This window comes from Sander vitreus, chromosome 4 (genome assembly GCF_031162955.1).
Source record: "Sander vitreus isolate 19-12246 chromosome 4, sanVit1, whole genome shotgun sequence".
Lineage (NCBI taxonomy): Eukaryota > Metazoa > Chordata > Actinopteri > Perciformes > Percidae > Sander > Sander vitreus.
Genome location: NC_135858.1, coordinates 29,030,043 through 29,056,187, shown reverse-complemented (window position 1 = coordinate 29,056,187; position 26,145 = coordinate 29,030,043). Strand labels below are relative to the sequence as shown.

Below are 26,145 nucleotides of genomic sequence, written 5' to 3'. Positions count from 1 at the left end.
CTTAGCTGCTCAGGCTGTTCTCATTCACTGTTTGTACCTATACCTATGAAAAGTAATGCACTTATTAAAGGACAATTCCGACGCAAAACGAACCTAGGGGTTATTAACTGATGTGTACCTACTCTGTCGCTCTCTGGGACATGTTTTCATGCTAATCGAGTGAGTTTGGAGCTTTAACGAAGCTACCGCGGACCGCTGGTTAGCTTACAATGCTAGTATTTGGGGCATGGGGACACTCAAATTAAATCGCTATTTAATACCACTAAAAAGGCTAGAAATATCACCACACTTTAACGTTAGCATAATTAGGGTCCCTAAATGTGAACCGAAGCATTGACAACATTGTAAGTGTACAGATAGTTTATTAAAAAGATAGATTACGAAGACAGTCACGTTCATGTTTACTTGCGGGAGCCATCTTGGAAACCAGTCATGACTAGTGAGATTCCACGTTGCGCGGCGTTCGACTAGTCATGACTGGTTAGTTTTGCGTTTTGCGCCGGAATAGTCATCATTAATGCACATAATTCGTATATAACCCACACGATCATCAGCCGGGACATGCAGGGCTGCTTCTAAGGAGAAAGTCAGGCGACGTAGTATAAAGAGCGACAAAGTCAGCATAGGGAGGAAGTCGCCAAATATGTAAGTTACATCACAAACATACTTATTTTAACCCAAACCACGATCTTTTCTAAACGTAATCTAGTTTTGTTGCCTAAACAGGTTCTGCACTGCAAGGCCTCACGCAGGCACACTGATCACTCGTGTTGCTGGACATGAAAAATGAAAAAATAACATGTATAACTTTATGTAAGAGATACGAACATTTGAATGAGCTGCTACATGATACACTCTGTTCACCAGCCGGTCTCTGACTGTGTGTCAGCTGTTTGCAGCTGAGCAGGTAGAGTTCAGTGACTTTTTACAGCTACTTCTCTGAAAGCAACACTATAAGAGCGCTGAGAGTCAACCAGAACGATAAGCTGAAAAGCCGTAAAGCCGAGAGGAGCTGCTGATTCAGCTGATAGTTCTCTGTAGATTCAACACTACCAGAGACATACAGTATTTAGTCTAAGATGGCTGCATGCCACGGTTGGGACAAAGTTCGCTTTGATGTTTACGGAATTTGGTGGGATCATTGCTCTCATTTTTAGGAACATATTAAATTAAAACTAAAATATGATGCAATCAGTTCCAGTGCCACACACTCCACCCAGGATGTAATGTATAACTGGAGCTCGCAGTGTCAGATGGTTAGGAAGTCCACAACCATAGATATAAAACAATAGATGTGACATGTCATTCTGACTTGCCATTCCGGGATGGAACCATATGGCGTCCATCTTACCTAGGTTAAGTTTAAAGGTCCAGACACACTGAGCCGATAATTGGCCGTCGGACAGTCTGGCGAGGTCAGTGACTCGAGTCTGCGGAATGAGCGTGACTAGAGTCTCTCAAAATCTTTTGTCGATCTGAAATGAAGACAGATTCAGCAACTGCATGGCCTATCTCTCGCTTAAAATGTTTTCAGTAACACGTTTCGGTGAACTATTTTAGTACAATATGAGATCGTATTCTGAACAAGCCGCCATGACAGTCTGTCTTTGAATTTCCGGAGAAACCAGACCCACGTGACGCGTTCGTCCAATCAGCTGCCGGTTTTAATTTTTGGGCAACAATACAGATTAGCGCCACCTGCTGTTATGGAGACGTATTACGTCTCGTCGCTTTGGTGTGTTCCGAGGCACTTTTTTTTTTGACCAACTCGAGGAGACTGATCAGTCCAACTGCCTTTTCGGTCGGCCATCTGGTCGGTGTGTCTGGGCCTTTAGAATTGCTGCAATTGGATGGTGAAAGAGGCTCATGTTGTCTTTATAAACCTTATATTTGTTTATTTAAAGTAATGAGCATAAGACAAATTTGCCTGTCTATAATAATCCCAAAAAAAACCTAATTAGATTTTGGTAGAATTTGCATTATTATAGCTCCAAGAGAACATAAATAATGCATTCAATCACGAAGATATTCTCATAATTGTACATTTATATTGCAGATAATTATTTTTTCAATTTTACCTGAATTTAATAATGTGTAATCCCTGTCTTTTGATTGGCTAATATACTACTTTAAGCAATATCTTTAATGTAGAAATCCTATATAGATTCAGATTATGGCCTATAGGCAAAACAATTAAAGACCTCATATTATGCTCATTTTCAGGTTCATAATTGTATTTAGAGGTTGTACCAGAATAGGTTTACATGGTTTAATTTTAACACCATCTTTTTGTTGTACTGCACATTGCTGCAGCTCCTCTTTTCACCCTGTGTGTTGAGCTCTCTGTTTTAGCTACAGAGTGAGACATCTCACTTCTATCCCATCTTTGTTGGGAGTCGCATATGCGCAGTACCTAGGTAAGGACTACTAGCCAGTCAGAAGCAGAGTAGGGCGGGGCCTGACAAGCACGCTAGTGTGATCCAAAACAAACACGCTTTAGCCTATAGACAGCTGGTAACCTATGGCTTGGCTCAGCCGTACAACCTAGACTGGAGCAAGATGTTTAAGAGCGGTAAGTTATTTAAATGTTAACAAATTAGTCTTTCATACGTAACATGGCGATAGAACTATCTTAACTCTTGGGGCCTCCGCTCTAACTAGCTTGGTTTGAGGGCGTGTCACACTAGCAGCAAGGCGAGCATTATAACGTGTTACAAAGTGACGCAAAATGACGTGCGTTTGTCATGGAAGTAAAGGCTGGACTACAATAGAGCTGTTTGGAGCAGTTAGTGAACAGTGTTTTCTGTTGGAGATGGAGAAATGGTAAGTCCCTTTGGGGTGGACTTTGGGCTTTTTCACTTTGTAAACCGATTACATGCACAAAAAAGATATATAACACAATAAAGGAAAGGGGAAAAGCCAAAAAGCATAATATGAGCACTTTAAATCAGATACACAAGAGAGAAACTACATGTAATAACTGTAACTGTAATAAATTAATATATTTATTAAATTGGATATATAACTAACTTATAAGACCACATTCATTTCCCATAAACCCTGTCACTTCCTGTCAACCAGCATGGGCTTTGTTTTGATGAGAGGAGAGGTTGAAGAGCCTCCTAACTGTAAATGAGGAGTTGTTTTTGTTGATAAAGCAAGTTTTGTTAGGGAGCTAATGCCTTAAAGCAACACTAGAGAACTTTTTGTACCTTAAAATAATGTTTCCAAAATCGTTTCAGTGGTTCATCAACTCGTAACAGGGTGAACGGCACTTCTGCATTCGCTTTGTGGCTCTCTACCGGCTATAACCGCACTATGCAAGTTTGCCAGATCGGGTAGCGGAGCTGTAGTTCCAATGAAACATAATGGGACAATTCCGCTTCCAACCTGTAGGGGGACCGAAGCGGCAAAAGTTCTCTAGTGTTGCTTTAAGCAACACTATTGTGTTTGCATGTAGGGTAGACAGCAATTCGTTTTTGGCGGATGACCACTTTTTGGCATATGACACCGGTAGCGGTAGTAACCGCAATCAATGAGACTTCTAGTTCTAGGGATGCAGCAACTCCAGCTTGTTTGTTGTGTGTGTGTGTGTGTGTGTGTGTGTGTGTGTGTGTGTGTGTGTGTGTGTGTGTGTGTGTGTGTGTTTGTTGTAATTGATATCCAGCAGCCCTGTGGGGAGTGAGGCCAGTGGGTTTAATCTAGTAAAGAACAGCTTCTACACACACACACACACACACACACACACACACACACACACACACACACACTGGTCTGTTTAGTCATGTAACGTGATTTGAAGCTACTGACTCTCCTGTCATGATGTTAGCATTAACACTATAGTAAACTCGTACGTGGCCGTTATGTCCTCAAAGACAAAGATATCACAGTGTTGCTCAGAAATAATTTTCTTATTATCTGCTACCTAGTGGATTTACTTTTTAATACCTCAGGTACAGACAAAGTATGCAGGCAAGTACAATGAACGATACCGCTCGGTGCAGCTGCTTGTCAAGCAAGCACACACATTAGGGACAAATGCAACTATATCATTTAAATTCAGCACCTTTTTTAATCACCCATTTGTGAAATGGGTTTCCACCGTACAAAAGCTCATGAACCACTGCAGAATACTCTCCCTTGTCTTTGACTATTTGAGACCTTTTCTTACTTATTGAATCAATAATAATAATTGTAATAGTTGAAACGTTTATCCAATACTAATGTTTCTCTGGTAATTCAACTGACTGAAACTACAAAAATGGAGGATTTCGGTTAAGCAAATAACAGTGCTGTTACAAGACACTTTTTTGCCACAACTAATAAAGGAGATAAGCTTCCCAAAAACTCACAGAATTGGACCCCTTCAACGGCAGCCATACAACGAGGATATCCTTCTACAAGGATACAAATTACACATAACACAACTTACAGCAAATCAAAACGCAGGCCATCTTCAAACTGGCTACACACTGACTGCGTGGCGTGAGCGTGGCGTTTCTGTTGCGTGTCAGCTGCGTGGCGAAATACCATGTTAAACATACATATATACTGATTTGATTACAGCAAAGACAACGTCGGCAGTATTGACGGCAAAATAGGCTACAGGATATTTCGTTCTGTATTGACAGGTGCAATATTAGAAAATCGATTTTCTTTTTTTTTATTACATTTATATCTGCATTTATATTAAAATCTAGAGACTTTCAAACATCAACATGTCATGTATTAATATGTATTTGTGTCAAAATGACTTTTCCTATTCTAGTTTGCCTGGAAACGCTTCCAACACGCTCGCGTGTCGCGTGAAAAATAGGCGTCGGTTCTATTTCTAGCATGCACGCGTTTTCGGCGCGGCTCGAGCCGAGCCTGAGACATGCGTGTCACGCAGGCAGTGTGTAAACTCTAACCTGTTAACATAGGAGCCAAAATATAAACGGTCACGCCACGCAGCTGACATGCTCACACGACGCAGCCAGTGTGTAACCGGCCTAAGCCTAAGACCGTGTCTACACTGGAGGCGTTCAGGGACGGCATTGAGTGTAGGTCACCCATGTTTTGGCAGCACTCGGAGCCCAACACATAATTACTGTAGTCACACGTCAAAAGGAAGCAAATAGACTTGACACGTGAGCTTCAGCAGCTTTCATTGTCAGCTCACAGGTTAACAAACTGCTGCTCTACATCCATCTATTTTGCACATGGAGCTGATTATCTAAAAAAAAAGAAAAAGGGAATTCTGTACTTTTTATTCAAACTTAAAGTATTAAAACTGACCACCCCCTCTCAACTTCCTTTAACCCCTGTGTCCGTATAATGTTGCTTTAGTTTCAGCTTTTCTGTCCAATGGCCAACATATTTTGCTCTGCATCAGTGTAGCCGGCGCCCTTATGGAGCAGAAACCTGATATCTGAAAATGAGGAGAATGCATATACGTGGCACAGCATGCAGGGCTTTACAAAGACACAGCTCCCTGTAGCTTTGCAAAATCTGGCTCAAAACCTGCACTACTGCCAGGACTGCAGGGTTAAAAAATGTATGCACTCATAATACTTTAAAGCACTGCAAAATGCCATAAGATTGTAGCATCCTGCAACTTGTTTTTCTTGTTATCACGCCACATGGAAGAGGAATATGATGATTTATTCCTGATTTTTCACTTTGCATCACTCACTCTGATAGGAAAAGTCGGCCGAATGCCTAAAATATAAATGTGAAGCTACATACTGTTTTTCCTTTCACATGATTGAATTTGCTTGGCATAATGTAGGCCATTGAAAGGACCCTGAGGGGTGAGCTCAGCAAATCTGGAATTTCACCCAAGTGTGAAATGGAAATTCCTGTTCTGCCTCCTGAGGCCACGAGCATTTTATTCAGACAAACGACACTTGCGGGGGGCGTCCCGGCTGAGCGACGGTTCAGCCAGTTAGAGAGAAAATCTGCCCTAAAACACAACACTTGTTAAGAGTTTAACCTGAGATGGGTCGTTTGGGATGTGTCGTACTGTGTGAAGCTGGAGAAAAGAGAAGTTTCTCTCTTCACCGGGTTCCTTTACTTCTCAGCAGGTAGAGCAAAAACCAGATGCTTTAGGAAAACCACGGTTATGACTCTGCTGCTGAGGCCATTGGAAACCGCTTCTTCTTGCACCTGGCACTCAAATGCAACAGTGACCACAATGAGAAGCTTCTGGTGGATTATTAAAACTGAAGTGCTTGTCTTGAAATCATCCTGGAACTACTCAGCGTGATATCATGACTTTGCGTAAACATACACGCCACTTTCCTAAAGCCAAGTGGCGTGTTATCTGTACGCATTTTGAGCTATACGCGTGTATGTCTACGTTCTATACAGCGGACGGCAGTCTGCCACGTCACAGCGTAAACATACACGCCACGTGGCACTTTCCAAAGCCACGTGGCGTGTTATCGTGAGGCTACGTGTTATTGCGAGGCTACGGTTGGGTTTAGGAAAAGAAGAGCTGGTTGGGTTTAGGAAAAGAACGGGGTTGGGTTTAGGAAACGTGGAAAGGAAACATCACACGCGGGACACAAAGTTACACGCGGGACGCGACCCCCGGTCTCCTGGGTGAAAGTCCTGTGTTTGACCCATCCACCACCTCGACCAACCTCCCTATGCGGATTTTCTCCCTTTGATACTACTCGCTACGGCGTCAATTCACACGCAATCGCAAGGTAATGTTAGTCAATGAAGGCCAAACAGCGTTGATAAACACGCTAAAAAATGAGTATGACGTAATGGCGTACGAATTGGCGTGTCATACATACGCCACTTCATGAGATCAGTCTGAACTGCTAAAACACTCAGGGCCTTTTCACGCCTGAAAGTCCAAACAAAGGTTCATGTTTTTATACATTTGATCCGGTTAGTTTTGGTTTCAAAATGCAGTTATGCCAAGCGCGCTAAAGAACTATACAAGACGTTACTACGAAAATGAACTCCAAAAGTCTGAACCATCCATAAAAACGAACCGGACCATGGTTCAGTTTGATCTGGACCGAGACTACCTCTGTTCGTCGGACCAAGGCTTGGCTGTTTGGTCCGGACAGTGGTCCGGGGGAGGTTTCACGCCTGCAATTTTGGTTCAGATCAAACTGAAAAGTCTGAATGTCCGGACCAGACGAGATAGGTGTGAAAGCCCCCTCAGTCCACTTGCTGTTGTCCAGTGGTGTTACAAAGTGGAGGTTCTTCTCTCACAAATGATCTTTACCTGCACAGACACCAGCTTGCAAAGACCATACAAACCAGACAACTAATGGTTCTTTGTGTTTGTTGAATTATTTACACTAGAGTGGTGGACAAAACACAGGAGAGTTCAGTAGTAAATAAAGTAGTATTAAATATTTTAGCCGATACGGATCCATTAAAATATGTTGGGATCTAAAACAGACTTCTATAATTGGCCCAGTCAGTCAGGGGTGCTAAGGTTTATCCAAAAATGTTTTGAATTGTGCAATTTGGTCTGGCTACACCACAGATACATTCTGGAATAGGAAAAAAAAAAAACGCTCTGGGTTGTTTTGCAATTCTTAAAACCAATCACAATTGTCTTGGGCTAAGCTCCGGACGCAGAGACGGTGGCTCTGCAGAATAGTCTCGGGAAGGAACTTGTTTTGGTGAAACATTTGCACCCCGCAAAAGAAAACTCCACATACAATATTAAAGGACGTTAACTGTTCACACAATACAGTAACATGAGCTATTTAAATTAGCTGGACACATGGTTAAACCTCATTTGCTCCTCCCAGTGTATCGCTGTGTGTACTTCGTCCACAGCAATCCCACCAATCGGTCCCAAAGCGTCCCAGTTAGAGTAAATGCCGTAAACATTATTTGTAAATCTTTACAATCATTCCCTGAAAGAACCAAGTAGGTCTGCCTTGTTGCACGATCCACATTTTCTTAAAAACTCGAAATTCGTTGTTTCCCTAAGAGAACGGAGTTTCAGAACGGCAACACACAGAGAGCAGAAGGTGACGTTATTTCTACTCTATAGTGGACGGTACAATCCATTAAACCCAGTCCTTGGAACAGGCTCTAGTTTGTGTGTGTTGCGTTATGTTTTGAAGGAGGACATTATCTCCTATCAGTAGTAAACAGGAGAGAAGCTCATACAGGGGTCCAGGCCATGTGATGGGAATTGATAAAACACACACACACATGCATACAGACATACACACATACGCATATCCATACCACACAGATATTGCCATGCAGATATTTTGAGCACACTGTTGATGTTGGACAATGTGGTGAATTCCACAGAACACACATGTTGGGTTCATAAAAAGCTTTCAAAGTGAATTAGCGTGACTCAAAAGGCATCTAAAACCAACATTATTGTTTCATTTTTGGTTAAAGCGACTGTAATTGTATTCTTATAATAAAAATGTATCAAATGACGATGTGAAGACAACGTTAAAGGTGTCTCTGGTAGTGATGAACCTACAGAGAACTATCGGCTGAATCAGCAGCTCCTCTCGGCTTTACGGAGATTTATAGTGAGTGACAGATCAACGACTTTACTGTTCTGATTTACTCTGTTATCTCATTGCGTCGTTTTCAGAGAAGGAGCTGTAACAACATGACATCATGACTTCGCGTAAACATACACGCCCACTTTCTTAAGCCAAGTGGCGTGTTATCTGTACGCATTTTGAGCTATCCACGTGTATGTCTTTGCGGACGTAAACATACACGCCACTTGGCGTGTTATCGCAAGAAGAAAGCTACGGTTGGGTTTAGGAAACGTGACACGCGGGTTGGGTTTAGGAAAAGACGAACCGGTTGGGTTTAGTAAAAAAAGAACCGGTTGGGTATGTGACACGCGGGACACGATCCCCGGTCTCCTGGGTGAAAGTCCTGTGTTTGACCCATCCTCCACCCCGACCAACCTCCCTACGCGGATTTTTGCCCTTTCATAGGCAAGGCAAGGCAAGGCAGCTTTATTTGTATAGCACATTTCAGCAACAGGGCAATTCAAAGTGCTTTACATGAAAACAGATTAAAAAATCAAAAACAGATTTACATGAAAACAGATTAAAAAATTAAAAACAGATAAAATACGAGAAAAAAATAAATAAATTACAGTGCAGTATAAGAAATTAAACATTGAAGAGCAGTTAAAACAGTTAAATATATAAGCAGATAAAATAACTTTCCTGGACTCAGTGATCCATTTTGTGGAAAGCCAAAGCTTTTTGACCAATATGACAGATATCTCAAGAAGTCCGGTCCATATTTTCTAACCATCTCACCCACTATGGGTCCAGATGCGTCGCCCGGCATTGAGGTTTCATTCCCCATATTTACAGAAGCTTTTCTTGAGTATACTCTTATCTTTTTCAATGTGGTCGTCACCGCAAAGCTTAGTTCTTTTCTTCGGCAAACCTTGTAAAACCCGGTATAGCCCTGCAGACAAACATCTTTTAATAGCCAAGAACGTGTTCTTAAACTATTGTATTTCTTCTGCAGTCTGTCTCTAAATAGTCAAGAACTCGCTCAGAGTGTTGATAGACTATTTTTTTTTTCTTTTTAGGCCTTCTGCCTAAATTAGTTAGTTACTTCAACTAACTTTTTGACCAGTCCAACGTCTGTCTCTTCTGTCACTCTATTGCCATGCCTGCATCAGAGAAACAATCAGAGATATGTCCGTTTCTGCAAGAGAATGTCACTCGTAATCATAACTTCAATCTTAACTTTCCTGGACTCAGTGATCCATTTTGTGGAAAGCCAAATCTTTTTGACCAATATGGCAGACATCTCATGCAATCCGGTCCATATTTTCTAACCATCTCACCCACTATGGGTCCAGATGCTTCGCATGGCTTTGAGGTTTCATTCCCCAGAAGCTTTTCCTTTAGTATACTCTTATCATTTTCGATGTGGTCGTCACCGCAAAGCTTAGTTCTTTTCTTCAGCAAACCTTGCAAAATCCAGTACAGCCCCTCAGACAAAAATCTCTTAATAGTCCAGAACGTGTTCTTAAACTATTTTATTTCTTCTGCAGTCTGTCTCTAAATAGTCAAGAACTCGCTCAGAGTGTTTATAGACTATTTTTTTTTCTTTTTAGGCCTTCTGCCTAAATTAGTTACTTCGACTAACTTTTTGACCAGTCCAACGTCTGTCTCTTCTGCCCAACGTCTGTCTCTTCTGTTGACTATTGTAATGCCTGCATCAGAGAAATAAAGATAAAAGATAAAATAGGAATTTCTCTTTATATGCTTATATAGATTGTTATACAGTGTCAACAATGCAGCTTCAGTATAAGAAATGAACAGTTATTTAAAGAAAGGCAACATCAAAAAGATAGGTCTTCAGCCTTGATTTAAAAGAACTGAGAGTTGCAGCAGACCTGCAGTTTTCTGGGAGTTTGTTCCAGATATGTGGAGCATAAAAACTAAACGCTGCTTTCCCCCTGTTTAGTTCTGACTGTGGGGACAACAAGCTGACCTGTCCCAGACAACCTGAGAGGTCTGGGTGGTTCATAGTGTAGTAGCAGATCAGAAATGTATTTTGGCCCTAAACCGTTTAGTGATTTATAAACCAGCAAAAGTATTTTGAAATCAATTCTTTGAGGCACTGGAAGCCAGTGTAGAGACTTCAGAACTGGAGTGATGTGATCCACTCTCTTGGTCTTAGTGAGGATTCGAGCAACAGCGTTCTGAATCTGCTGCAGCTGTCTGATTGATTTTTTTAGGGAGACCTGTAAAGACACCGTTACAGTAGTCAAGTCTACTGAAGATAAAAGCATGGACAAGTTTTTCCAAATCCTGCTGAGACATAACTATGGTAACTTATTTTAGTGTTTTCCATAATTTAAGCCAGTGGAAACATGTAGATGTTAAACAGGAGAGGCCCCAGAACGGAGCCTTGGGGAACTCCGCACGTCATATTTGTATGCTCAGATGTATAATTCCCTATAGACACAAAGTAGGATAGTAGAATAGTCCCTATTCTTTAAATAAGACTTAAACCACTTTAGTACTGAGCAAGAAATGCCAACCAGGTTTTCCAATCAGTCTAGTAATATGTCATGGTCGACCGTATCAAATGCAGCACTGAGATCAAGTAATACCAAGACTGAAATTTTGCCACTATCTGTGTTTAAGTGGATGTCATTAAAGACTTTAACAAGAGCTGTCTCAGTGCTGTGGTGTGGTCGAAAACCCGACTGGAAGGCATCAAAACTGTTGTTTAGTGACAAGAAAAGGTTGTTGAGAAACCGTTTTTTCAGTGATTTTACTTAAAAATGGAAGGTTTGATATCGGCCTATAGTTGCTCATTAGTGACGTGTCTAGATTGTTCTTTTTTAAGAGTGGCTTAATGACTGCTTTCATACTACTCGCTACGGCGTAAATTCACACGCAATCGCAAGGTAATGTAAGTCAATGGATGCCAAAGGGCGTTGATAAACACGCTAAAAAGCGAGTATGCGTTTTGATAACACACCAATAATGGCATATGAATTGGCGTGTCATACATACGCCATTTCATGAGATCAGTCTGGATGTAATAAGCCACTGTACACTACCTGCTCAGCTGCAGACGGCAGACAGAAACAGAGAGCAGCTGGTGAACAGAGTTGAGCATTTAGCAGCTAAAGAGACAGGAATTTCCCCCAGGAGTTGGTGGAGACCAAAAATAACAAAAAGAGAGAGAATACTGAACTGATGATCATTCATCAGGTGGACACAAACACAAAGACTCCTAATGAATCATGTTGCTCTTTAACTATCAACCTAAAATTGATTGTATCTGGCTTGTGTTTTCGAACGCACACTGCTGACCCGTCAGGGATCAGAACATAAGGGTTTGACCTTTGACCCTGGGTGGTTGCCTGTGTTGTGTCAGAGTGGACCTGTGGGGCCTGTAGATCACTGTGGAGTCTGGATGAACTTTCCACAGTTTGACCTGCTAGTGTGGGCTGAGGTGTGTCTCCCTGGCCGGTGTGTGATGTCCTGTCATCCAGGGTGTGTGTGTGTGTGTGTGTGTGTGTGTGTGTGTGTGTGTGCGCACGCCTGTATAGGGACCCCAGTATGCATAAATATTCAAATATGGACATGGTGGCTCTATCGAATAGTCTCGGGAAAGAACTTGTTTTGGTGCAACATTTGCACCCCGCAAAAGATAACGCCACATACAATATTAAAGCTTTAGTGCGTAACTTTTTGATATTAATAAACGTCCGTTACATTCAAGACAACTCCGTCTATTTCTCAGTATGACTATGTTCAGAAGATTGTGTCGTCCGGTGCAGAAACTCGAATGAAGATAATTACCTCTTCTGAAGAGTTCATCATGTTTTTTTAATCCTCCGTGTTCTCCTTGGCTACTAGCAACTGCGTAGAGGAGGGGTCGGGGGGCATGCATGATCACGTAAGGCTTGTATCATGTGGACGCGCCGACAGTTTTGTTGTCATTACTTAGAATTCCTCATGGGGGCGACAGAAACTACGCACTATAGCTTTAAATAAAGTTAACTGTTCACACAATACAGTAACGTGAGCTATTTCAATTAGCTGGATACATGGTTAAACCTAATTTTCATCGTGTATCACCGTGTGTACTTCGTCCACAGCAATCCCACCAATCGGTCCCAAAACATCCCAGTTAGAGAGGAAATGCCAAAAACATATTCTTTTCAAATCTTTACAACCATTCCCTTAAAGAACCAAACAGGCCTGCTTTGTTGCACGATCAAATTTTTTTCTTCAAAGCTTGCCGTTTTCAGCGTGTAGTTTGCTACATGATTCCAGTGTCTTTATTTTAGAGCCTGCTACAACCTCTTGAAGAAAGACAGTGATGTCGGCCAAAATCGCAGGAAGTCCCGCGGGTCTCATCGGGCCTTATGGAAACTACCCTGGAAAGTAAAACTATTCACATTTAAAAACTCTAAAACCAAGAAGAGTTACAGAGAAGTTAAACACAAAGTAGTTAAAATGTCTGCAACAGTTTGACAAAAATCACACAACTATTTTGGAGGTTTATTTATATTCCCTAAACAAAAATAACTTTGGTAATCAAATGACAAAATGCATTCTCCTGTGCTGTATTTTATTCAATAGAATAGAGGCAGAACTCCATGTTGTTACACTGGACCCCCGGGGTCTGTGATTTACTAAATGAGCTGTCAGTTCTATGTGATGGTTCTGTTAAACCAATATTTTCTCTCTCTCTGCACAGAGACAATAAGTCCCACATTTAAAGAAAAATGTCAGGGTTCAATTCTGGAGTGAGACAGACAACATAAGTGCTCACATCTTATACTTACGGTAATTCCATAATGTAAAAACACTTAAATACAAGTAAAAGTGCAGAAGTATTATCAGCCAAATGCTCTTCAAGTATCAAAAGTAAAAGTACCCTTTCTGCAGTAAAATGTCTCCTGTAACTGATATATTATTATTACATATGTCATTATCAGATTGTCAATACTAATGCAATGTGTAAGTATCATTTTACTGTCGTGGCTGCTCGAGGTGGAGCTAGTTTGAACAACTTTTAATTGTTAAATCTAGTCCAGTGGTTCCCAACCTAGGGGCCGGGCCCATCCAAGGGGTCACCTGATAAATCTGAGGGGTCATGAGATAATTAATGGGAGAAAGAAGAAGAAGAAGAAGAAGAAGAAGAAACAAAGTTCTGATACATACATTTATATTCATTATTTGGACTTTTTTAGTGAAATATTGGATACTTTTTTTTTTGTTGGGCCTTAAACGGTTATTTATATGAAACCATGTGAGAAGATTAAAGGGAAAATATAGATAGATAGATAGATAGATAGATAGATAGATAGATAGATAGATAGATAGATAGATTAGAATTGGGATATTACTCTGTTACAGCAGCAATTTACAGGGACATACACACATACTCACTCACACATATACAGAAAATACATGAACTATACTAGAAATAATAAATAACATCAAATAAAATAAGATAGCAAAAGATAAAATGCTATCTCTTTGGGGCAACTGCTAACAACTCAGATGTGAAGCATGATGATCAACTGGAGTTAAGGGGTCACAAGCCAAAAAGATTGAGAACCACAGTTTGGATTTTAAACGGCAGCTTTTACTGCTGAGCCAGTAATCGCTTTCAACTGTTTCAAACCTCATCATAAATAGAGAGTGTATTTTAAAGACTTTTACTGCAATCTTATGTTATTGGGCAGCACAGAGCACTGCATTGTGACAGGAAATATGTGAGCGCGCAGACAGAGCCACCTCTCAGTGGTTGGGAACAGTTAAAAAAAACTATAATGTGCCAAGTGTGTGTCTGACTGCTCAGGAAACCCTTAAATCTAATAAACGACACATTAAAATGACGTTCACGTCGTTTCCACAGGCTCTTAATTTGAAAACATAACAGTTTTAGGCGACGTTACAATTTTGCCTTAAAATATAAAAAAAACCTCACAGTTGTAAACTTCTAGTAATGAAGTAGGAGGATTTATATTTTGGATCCCGAGCTCTAAACTGTTACAGTCAGTGTTGGGCATGTTACTTCCAAAATGTAATACATTATAGATTACTAGTTACTGTCAATTGAGAGTAATTAGTTATATTACAATAATACTGTCTCTGAATTGTAATGCTTTACACTACATGTTTTACTTTCACCAAAATAACAGTGGAAGAATGACTTACTAGCTTGTGGTAGCTTGTGAATTTCACCACGGGTTCAATAAAGTCTCATCCACTTTAATATATCATAGTTTATTCATTATGTTTTGCATAATTAATGTGGATATGCAAAGTAACTAAGAAAAACAAACACCACTAAATGTTGCGTTAAAATGTGTTGTAACTCGCGTTACTGAGATTGTAATGGGTATAATATTACCGAAATTTAATTAGTAATGCGTTATATTACTGCGTTACAGCATAAAGGAATACATTACTGTAATTGTGTTACTTTTGTAACGTGTTACTCCCAATACTGGTTACAGTCCATGGTTTCAATGAAAATAAAATCTATTGTGTGTCCTATTAAAATAATAAATGTAAAACTGAATGTGTCATATGAAAGAAAGAGCTGGTCCGAGGATGTGTTTATACATGCTCAGTATACGTCTGACCAGGACCAGTTGATAGACCAGTTGGGCTGATTTAACCAGTAAGGGAGTGGGTAGTTTCTGGGGCGCCTAATACAAATGGCCCTTTATGTATTCTAATAAAAAAAAAAAAGAGACTCTTCACTCCCACTTAAAAACACTAAAACCATATTCTTCACTGCAGCAGTCTTGGAACAATGGAAATGTTTCCTTCCAAAATCTGATATCCACCATTTGAAAAATAAATCACTCCTCCGCTTGAGTATTATTGTTCTCATTGATGTCAAACACATTCTGGTGCTAAAACACTTTAAGTGAGATCATTACCTGCAAAGACGGTTGTTTTTCTTTCACTACTGCCAATGTCAGCATCTACCAAAATATATGGTATAAAAACCCTCCTGATAGATTATTATAAATTGGTTAGCCTTGAGCTCGTCAACCAATGTGGAGTGTTCAGTTTGTTTTATTCTGTCACTTTATGACTGGATACCATTCAGGATTGTGATTCTGAATCATCAGATTATTCGGAATCGTCATTCGGAATCATACAAAGGATGTTTTTTTTTGGTTTATTGTTGACCTTTCCTTTGCTGGCTTTGGCTGGTAAGACATCTTCAGTCAGGAACCCTCTCATCATAGATTTAACCATTTATTGCAACAAATGGAAATACAGTTATACTTGGCGCTGAAGGCTCTGCTCTAATAGTGCTCCCTGGATCAGCATGCTAAGCTAAGCAGCATGCTAAGCTGAAACAGGGAGGACAATGCTGAAACCCCTCCTAGATAATTCAATTAGTGGGCATATGACTTCCGTGTCCTGCATGAACTAACGCAATGCTTAATTTAACGGAATAGTTGGAATTTTGATAATTGTGATTGGTTTAAAGAAATGGCAATAAACCAGAGCACGTTTTTCTCCCATCCTGGAATGCTGTGTGGAATAGCCAGAACGTCCTCCGCAGCGCTGTGGAGGAAGGTCTGGCAAAGCCAGACTACCTGAGATATAACGTGTTCATGAGTGAACCTTTAGAGGTGCTAGTAGTCACGCTAGCTGTTTCCCCCTGTTTCCAGTCTTTGTGCTAAGCTAAGCTAACCAATTCAGACATTAACTCTCATTTCATCTGTTAAATTAAAGGTACAGCTGGCAGCTAGTTAGCTTAGCATGTCATAAAGACTGGAAACTGAGCCAAACTGGCCTGGCTCTGTCCAAAGGTAACAGAATCTGCCTGCCAGCACATCTGAGGTCAATAGTTAACATGTGAGATGTTATTTGTTTAATCTGTACAAAACTGAAGTCTAGAAACATGTGGTTTTAAAGGGTGATAACTCCCATAAAACCACAAGGTGTCATTTATAGACTTTGTTTCTTGATATAACTTGTTAATTAATCAGCTTTAAAAGGTTCTATTAGGCAGATTCTGTTACCTCCTGACAGAGCCAGGCTAGCTGTTTCCCTCTGTTTCCAGTCTTTATGCTAAGCTAAGCTAGCCCAGTTTCCAAATTGGGGGGCGGGCCCCTTAGGGGGGACTGGAGTTATAACTGACGGGGGCGCAGCGACGCTAAATATAAACAAATGCTGCATGGTTCTGCTGCACTGCTAGCAAAGCATCGAAATGTTTGTGAAAGGACTGCCAACGGAGAGCAGACAAGGAAGCTACACTAAACACCACAACTACAAAAACAAAGGCAAGAAAATATATTTTGTAAATAATACATATATAAATATAAAATATTTGTATCTACAAAAAAGGGGCCTTGCAGAAAAAGTTTGGTAACCACTGAGCTAGCCGGCTCCTGGCTGTAGTCTCTTAATTAGCGCACAAACGGTATCTGGTATTAATCTGTGTTTTAGCAGTGTGGGAAAGGGGCTACTTGCTGTAGACTGAAATGGTTTAAAATGGGTTTCACTTGCTTCAAGTTTGTGTTAACTTGCTGTGAAGACTGCAGTGCCAGAGTGTAACTTAAAATAATTTGCAGCAACTATAAATAGTTTGCTTTCTTGCCATGAGTTAGATGAGAACATTGATTACCCCTGTCACTACCCGATGTGAGTCGAGTGCAGATGTGAGTCGCACATGCGTCACTTTGCGACGAGTGCAGATATGATTTGCGCATGCGTCACTTTGCGACAAGTAGCCTACAAGATGCTAACGGCGTTTTGGGCTAAGGTTAGCAATCAAAAAATCATAGATAGCTAAAACGTTTTTCAAATGACTGCTGGCTACAAGTTAGCAGTCAAACACAACAAAGGCTGTCACTTGAATGGCGTTTTGAGCTAACGTTAGCAATCAAAGAATCATAGATAGCTAAAACGTTTTTGAAATGATTTCCATCTTCTGTTATTGTATGTAAAAAGATACGTTTATTATTTTATGGATTTCACAAATTTCAGTATGACACATTATGCCGTAAACCGTTTAAATCTGAGCATGAGCAACTCACATCTGCACTCGACCAGAGTCGATCTGACTAGATTATCACTCCTGTGATCATTCCTGAATCTAAATATCTGTATTGCTCAATCTCTGAATGGTTTGTTTTTGGCAGTACATAAAAACAGGACATTCTTTATAGAAATTATGACCCAAACACTGGACGCCAGCCCTGACCTTCCCCTGATGACATACCCTAAAGTGAGCAACAGGAATTGAGTTTGTTTGACTATTGAGAATATTTGTTCTCGGATGTGAAGGACTGTTTTAACTCTTTGCACTCAAAGCAAATCTAAAGTGCCAAAAACTTTGGACACTGAGTAGTTTTTGACCTCTTTGGGTCACCAGCTGGAGTTTCCTGAGAGGACAGTTACTGTGGAAGAAGAGACGACCTCTGTTTGTGTTTCATTTTCACACACTCCTGTAGCTAGGCATCTTGAATGCAGAAAGAACAGATTATGTGTTTGGAAATTCACCTTTTTCCCCACTTCAGACTGAAGGAGTTGGTAGTGGTTATCCAATTATTTAACACACACCATATGATGCAGCTAAAACATGTTTAGAAAGAATATATTTACGGCATTTTTCCTTCATGTCTGTGTAATAACCTTTCTATTCACTGTTCCCTACATTTCTATTTTTAAGTATTTATTTATACTATGGGTGTATATGTTTGATGAGTATTTATAGTATGAGTAATGTGTATGTGGTCATGAGTGAGGTGTGTCGGTGTGAGGCGTGTGTACTGTATATATTTTATATTGTATTTTAATTCTGCAAACTGGATTGCTCCAACTAAGTTTTGTTGTGTAAATATGTGCAATGACAGTAAAGATCTATCTATATATCTTCTCTAACTGGGCCATTTTGGGACAGATTGGTGGGATTGCTGTGGACGAAGTACACACAGAGATACACTGGTAAGAGCTAATGAGGTTTAACCATGTATCCAGCTAATATAAAATAGCTCAAGTTACTGTATTGTGTGAACAGTTAACTTCATTTTATATTGTATGTGGTGTTTTCTCTTGCGGGGTGCAAATGTTCCACCAAAACAAGTTCTTTCCCGAGACTATTTAGCAGAGCCACCCTAGCTGCGTCCAGAGCTTAGTGCCGCCCAAGACGATTGTTATTGGTTTAAAGAAATGCAAACAACCCAGAGAGTTGTTTTTCTCCTATTCCAGAATGTATGTGTGGTGTAGCCAGACCTTACTCCACAGCGCTGTGGAGATAGAGCTGGCAATGCAAGATTAGGGTTAGATAGGCCTATTGTTCCGATTTTTATAGATTCAGATTTTGAATCCAATTTTAATTGCATTACTAATTGAATTCTTTCTTTCTTTTATAGGACAATATAACATCACACCTCATTTCAAAATAAGAACTGACCATAGTTGATATTATTTTACATCTTTAATGTACCCAGACAAACAATGCGAGCTTGATGAAAGCTAACGTAGTAATGTTTTTGTCCCGCCAGCAACAACAACAATAAGACCTTTGACCCAAATCCTTTAGAATAAAAGCCACATCTCCGGCTCAAAAATGAAGAAAAAAAAAGAATTATTTTCAAACACACCTCCACATCTCAGATATGTCTGTTTGACTCCCATCAAACAGGGGTGAGGACGAGGATGTCCAGAGGCTTTCGTTATGAAGGGAAGATGAAAATGTTTCTGGTGCTTAACAGTTCAAACGATCCCTGGCCTGAAAGCAAAAACCCTCTTTAAAAAGGTAAATTTCAAACGCACCTTTATTTTATATGTTGTCATGCACAACTTAAACATTTGCTGTTTTATATTTTTGTTATTTGAGATGGACTTCTTAAAGTGCTCATATTATGCTTTTTGGCTTTTCCCCTTTCCTTTATAGTGTTATATATCTTTTTTGTGCCTGTTATATGTTTACAAAGTGAAAAAGCCCAAAGTCCACCCCAAAGGGACTTACCATCTCCAACAGAAAACACTGTTCACAAACTGCTCCAAACAGCTCTATTGTAGTCCAGCCTTTACTTCAGAGACAAACGTGGTCACTTTGGAACACACGTTATAATGCTCTCCTAGCTGCTAGCGTGGCACGCCCTCATACTTTACTTCTGACTGGCTAGTAGTCCTTACCTAGGTACTGCTCATGTGCGACTCCCAACAAAGATGGAACAGAAGTGAGATGTCTCACTCTGTAGCTAAAACAGAGAGCTCAACACACAGGGTGAAAAGAGGAGCTGCAGCAATGTGCAGTACAACAAATATATGGTGTTTTTTGAAAATTAAACCATGTAAACCTATTCTGATATAACCTCTACATATAATTATGAACCTGAAAATGAGCATAATATGAGCACTTTAATAATAACTGATATAAAAAATACAGTGTACCACATTGCATAGGTGACTACATATGTAGACAGAGCCAGGTTTCTAATATTTACCACAAAAAATGTGTCTCAAGAGGAATGATAAAACAATAGATAATTGGAAAAAGTATGTCTCCTAATGGATTCTCAGCAGGTTCTCAATATGCAACCACATGCACAGCTCGCAGCAGAGAACAACACATCCAAACTTGTTCATGTTCTGGAAAAAAAATGTCAATAAAAACTGAGTGAGGCAGATACACCAACACCATATTTGGACTAAATAATCCGTGGAATGTGCTGAGCACATAAACTTTGATTGGTAGCCTCCTTCATTGTCACTCTTCCAGTTTATAATGACAGGTGACGAACCTCTAACCAGCCACAACAGTTTTCGAAGAGATAAAACAGTAGCCAAACTCTATCGCCTCCAGAAATGTTTCTGGAAAGAGTTGAACACGTGGCTGCAGTTTATGAGGCTCGATGGTGTTTTAAGCCCCCAACGTCAACTTCAAGGCAGCGCTGCGATCGTCAACTTCAAGGCACCTAACCTTAACCCTAACCATTGCCTAATCCTAGTGCCTTCCAGGCAGCGCTGCCTGGGAGACGAAGTTGGGGGCTTAAAACACCAAACAGCATTTATCAGTCTCAGTACAGCTCTGCAATCACACCTGTGCTGCTGGATTACTTTTCCTCTATTGACACTTGATATTATTAGTTAGCAAATGAACAGCTTTATGATTCTTTCTGCTGCCAGAAATAAAATGATTCTGTCTTCTATAAGTTTCAGAAAGTTGTCATGTGGAGCAGCAGGAGCGGATTTTTCTCTCACTTCAGCATTTCTCCAGAGAGTACGTGGAGCTGAAGGCCACAAAGCGTGGGGCAAGGTAAGGTGTGTGTGTGTGTGTGTGTGTGTGTGTGTGTGTGTGTGTGTGTGTATATGTATATAAAGTGGTTGTCAGATGATGTCATGTGAATAATTGGAAGCAGCACAGGTGTGTGTGTGTGTGTGTGTGTGTGTGTGTGTGTGTGTGTGTGTGTGTGTGTGTGTGTGTGTGTGTGTGTGTCCACATGGATAATAAATGCAGTTGAAGGCATCAGGGAATAGAGCTGCTTTGTTGACAGGATGAACTTGTTGCTATAAATCACTGAGGCTGTAAATCTACAGACACACACGTGTATCTGTGTTTTAAGCCCCCAACGTCTCCTTCCAGGCAGGGCTGCCTGGAAGGCACTAGGATTAGGCAATGGTTATGGTTAAGTTTAGGGTTAGGGTTAGGTGCCCTGAAGTCAATGGTCGCAGCGCTGCCTGGAAGGAGACGTTGGGGGCTTAAAACACCATCGAGCGACACACACACACACAATGCACTGAACACAGATACAAACACACACACACAGAGCAGCCACCTCAGATTAGTGCAAGTATCACACCTCTTTAAGAAATGTTTCATCCAACAGCTCCAGTTTCCCTAACTACACACACACACACACACACACACACAACATGCAGAAACATGCACTGAACGTTGATACACACAGCAAGCATTTATGCAGATAATACCATATATACAACCTGACACACACCCAATAAACACATGCAAAAACCCATATACTCAACACAGACACACACAGAGACAATTCCCTTTAGACAGAAACTTCATACTATAGCTTAAATACAATTCAGTTACATTTAGAGACCGTCCTCCCTGAAAAAAAACCCCATAAGTAATTTGTTTAAGCAGCAATCATGACACATATTTACATTTATAGTGTCGGCGCCCTCTAGTGGCTGTAGTAATTATACGGTAGCAGAGCAGGAAGTAAGGTGACAAAGTATAAGAGCACCACATTCCACGTTAGGAGGCAGGTTTGGGTGGTGGAGGGGTCAAAAAAATACAGGACTTTCACCCAGGAGACCGAGGTTTATGTCCCGTTTGAAAATAAAAGTAAACGTCGAGTCGACTTTTTGGCATTACTGAACAAACAGTACTACATCACATTCTGCGACACGTGCATAATCAGATTTAAAGTAATTAACAAATGTTCTGACTTCAACCCAAATTATTACCTTTTTTTAAACTTAACTAAGTAGTGTTATGCCTAAAGCAAACCAAACTGAGACTATTTTACAACGTTAACAACGTGTTTAAAACCGAGTCCTCCGGTTTAGATATGAGGACAGAAAACACTCCTGTGGGTCGTATTTTCTTCCACCGCTAGGGTCCATAATTTATCATCATATGGTTTGGAGGACTTGTTGTAAATTTGACATGGCATTTCACGTGTTTCCAAAGCACAAAAATTGTATACAACTAGTGCAGTGCCCGTTGAAAATGTTCCTGTTTGGAACGGGCCGATTGCTTGTGGTATTGCTGCTTGTAGAATTCATCAAAACCAAATTGTACCCCAAAATTACTTACAGAAGGACCCCAAACCACTTCATATGCAACTCCCCTGTATAGCCTACTACTAACTTACTGATTTACCTGACAGAGAACGTTGCAGATTCAGAATGTAATCACAAAATATCACAATGAAAATGTGGAGTAATGTGGCCGGGTTGGGTCAGTGGGTAGAGCAGGCGCACATATAATTAGAAGTTTATGCCTGAGGTTCGAATCCGACCTGTGACCATGTCTCCCCCCACCCCCCATCTCTCCCCTTTCTCGCCTAGCTGTCCTGTCGAATAAAGGCGGAAAAGCCCCAAAAATAGAAAGAAATTAGCCTCATGGACTCGTGGCAGTGCGCTACCCACCCGGCCCATTATGAGAGCTAAACGGTAATGTTATTAGTTAGCAGTAGACTTAATTAACCCTGGGGGTGAGTCTGATGAAAAGTGCTGTGTCTGCCAGGTTCAGCTCTGAGATTTTCTCGCATTGCACAGTGCTGTGAAGGAATAATCTGAAGAACCTTATTCCACACAACAGTCGCGATGAGGTGTATTTCACATTTTAGCTGCCAAAGCTCTGCCGCTTTCTTCGACCCTCTCGGTCTTTGGTCCTGCATTGAGCTCACTCAGTGTTGCAGTGTGAGAGGGGGAGTGGCCAGCGGCTAGGGCAAAAGCCAATGTATGCTTCTTTTACCGATATATATTTAATGATATCCTTTGCATTTCTAATCCAAACAATGTCAAACTTGGCACTGCACTTATTCATGCCCGTGGCAAGACACCTGTCAACTTTGAAATCCATCAGACTAATGGTTGGAGAGATATGCGCCTAACACACACACAGAGAGACAGACAGATGTACGTTCCTGCAATTTATAGATAGATGGAAATAAAAGTGACAAATAGATGATGTGACTAACAACCAAATGGTATACACACACCAGTTAATGTGTATCACAGCAGCAATACAACCATGAACACAATACTATACATCTGCACCGCACGCTTCATTAGACCACAAAGACAAACTCTATTAATCTGGTAATGATCGCCTTCGTTTGTGATGCGTCGGCATCCTCACCGCTAATGAAACCATTGTTAAGACGTCCGAGCCACTTACAGTGAAACCAGCGAGTGTGGACCAGATTTAGACTTCACACACACACACACACACACACACACACACACACCCTGACCAGTGTTAGCATTGAATGCAACCACAATTGAACCAGGGACCTCCTACTGACTCCATCTAATCAGTCAGACCCCCTACTACTGCCAGGACACACAGACACACACACAGTACAAATTGAAGTTGACGGAACCATGAACTCAGGGAACTTGAACTGCAGCAGCACTCTGAACTAAAAACTAAAAACACCAACTAAAAAGTAGATGGTGGGAGGGAAAAGTGAGAAATAGAATGAAAGGTTAGTGGGGGGGGGGGGGAGGAAGGGGGAGAGAGAAGGGTGAGCGAGCAGCAGATCCCGACCCGGCTTGTTGTGTTGATGTTTGCTCTGGCAGCTCGTCAGTTTCAGCTGCACTCACTCGGGGGGTTCATGAGAAACTGACGCTCATCTGGCTCTAAGAGCAAAACCTCCATCCAACGGTGGGGTGGGTGGGGGTGGGGGTGAAGAAGAGAGGAGAGAGGGACAAGAGAGGTTTGCAGGCAAAAATCAGAAGAGAAGAGGGTTTGCGTTAAAGACACACTGCTACTGTAGATTTTTAGATGACGCTGCAGAAACACAAAACGTTTTAAACATGTATTTAAGATATTGTAGGATAAAAGAATTTGGACAGAGAAAGGGAATCCCTGACAGCATTGTAGTGGGATAAAACATGAAAAAACGGAATGACATCCAAAGTATGAAACTGAAACCAAATATGTATTAAAGTCAGTTTCTGCAGCTGAAAAGCTGCCAGCCTTGTGTTGAAAATATGCTCAGGGGCGGGGGAGAAATCTGATTACTGACCAGTTGCTCGTAAACGTTGGGCCTAGAGTGATCAGGTGATTGCAGTGCATGTAAGTAGAAGTGTTTAAAACAGAGAGTAGGTGGAATGAATGAAAAGCTGAAGACACTGAGAGACACAACAAAACTGAAGATCAGCCAACGTATCTACAAGCAGAATCATGTTTCTGCTGTTTTGCTTTGGAGGGGAACTGAAGATCTGAAAGTAAACTGTAACAACCCTGCAAAGTAACAAAACTCCGCAAAAACAGCAGATCAGAACAGATATGATGGTTATCAGTGGTGAAAGAAGTAATAAATACTGCATTGAAAATTCTACTTAAGTAAAAGTATGTAAGTATCGTCAGGAAAATGTATTTAAAGTACGTACTCAATGCAGAAAACCCCTCAAATTTTAGAAACTGGAAACGATCCAAACTGTTCTTTTAATCAACTAAGTGTTTAATGGTCTAATCAATTCCGCTGGACTTGTAGGCTGTTATATTGTTGGGTAGTTTAATTTACAATAAACCATCGTATTTTAGAAACTACATGTGTTTTGTGTGCAAAAATCTTAATTTGTAAAGTAACTACAACTAAAGCTGTCAGATGAATGTAGTGGAGTTAAAAGTATAATATTTCTCTCCGAAATGTAGCGGAGTAGAAATAGAAAGTGGCCTGAAAAGAAAAGACTCAAGTAAAGTAAAAGTACCTCAACATTTGTACTTAGGTACAGTACTTGAGTAAATGTACTTAGTTACATTCCACCGCTAATGGGGATACTGCAACAGACAGACTCTGAGAAACCTGGAGAAGCAGCATCCCTGCCCCCGTGGGACTTTTCATCCGCTGAGCAGACTGGTGCTCACCTTGTGTCTAAAAACTCCGACTGCATTTATCCACACTCAGCTGCTCCTCAAACACACAACAGCTACTTGCCAGCTGTTAGTTTGCTCCATAATGTCATGACAACCTATCAAACGACAAGCCTTTCAGTTTGATTTCAAAGCTACTGTATAAGCAGCTACCATAGGCAGAGAAAGCTCCTTTGAGTTATTGTATCTACATATAAAAAAGAACTTGTTTTTAATATTTACATCAACAATCTTCTCAGGTCCTTTAAACAGACGTTCTAGAAAACAGCCCTCGTGTTTTCCAGCGGCAAAATCAATACGAGAAAGTCTGTGCAAAAATGTGATGATTTTGATACACTTTTTGAGCTGTTTTTTAGAAACACTAAACTCCACCTGATCCATCACGAGTGATACAAGCGTATTAAACTTACCTGACTGGATGAAGAATCGGTTATTCCCAACTGTCACTCACAGTCCACCACACCAAACTGCCTCAGCGGACGAGTCATATCCATGGGTGCGTGTGTGCATGTGTGTGTGTGTGTGTGTGTGTGTGTGTGTGTGTGTGTGTGTGTGTGTGCTTGTGTCAGTGGGTTTGGCAGCTGCCTGCTTGGTCCTGATAGCGTTCAGTCTTGCAGCAGCAGAGTTTCAAAACGACGTCAGCGAGACTGGGGAACACAGCGGCGAATTTAAGTTCGTCTCTCTCAGCTCTCCTCCTCTCCCCTTCTCTGTCACTCTCTTTGTTTTCCTGCTTTGCCTCTACTCTCCTCTTCTCTCTCTCCCTCTCTCAGCTTCCTCTCCACTCCCTCTTTTTTTGTTTCTCTCCTCCTCTTTCAGTGCTTCCCACTCTGACAGCCTGCTCTTTGCCTTTGGTCAGCTTCAGGCTTTTTTTTTTTTTTTTTTTAATTTAGTTTAGTTTAATTAGTTTATTTTGAACATGTGAAAACAAATAATAATAAATAAGAACATGTACATTTCAGTACAAGCAAGAAAACCAACAAAATCCTCAGCAAACATATCTTTGAAAATGATTGTAAATGTGATGTGCCTTAGCCTTTGTTCCTTCTCTTCACCTCCTCCTTCCTC

At 40.8% G+C, this 26,145-nt stretch overlaps 1 protein-coding gene across 5 annotated transcripts in view; it reads right to left on the bottom strand.

Annotated features, from left to right (window-relative positions):
• Positions 1–25,877, bottom strand: part of ripor3 (RIPOR family member 3) — a 76,779-nt gene extending 50,902 nt beyond the window's left edge. For 2 of the 5 annotated variants that reach the window (XM_078249263.1, XM_078249264.1), the window contains exon 1: positions 25,491–25,877. The gene's annotated coding sequence lies outside the window, so the exon portion shown is untranslated. Of the gene's footprint in view, positions 1–9,592; positions 9,613–10,122; positions 10,190–25,490 lie in introns of those variants that run through there. The other 3 variants (XM_078249265.1, XM_078249267.1, XM_078249266.1) reach the window with 3 other exon arrangements.
• Positions 25,878–26,145: the final 268 nt, after the last annotated feature.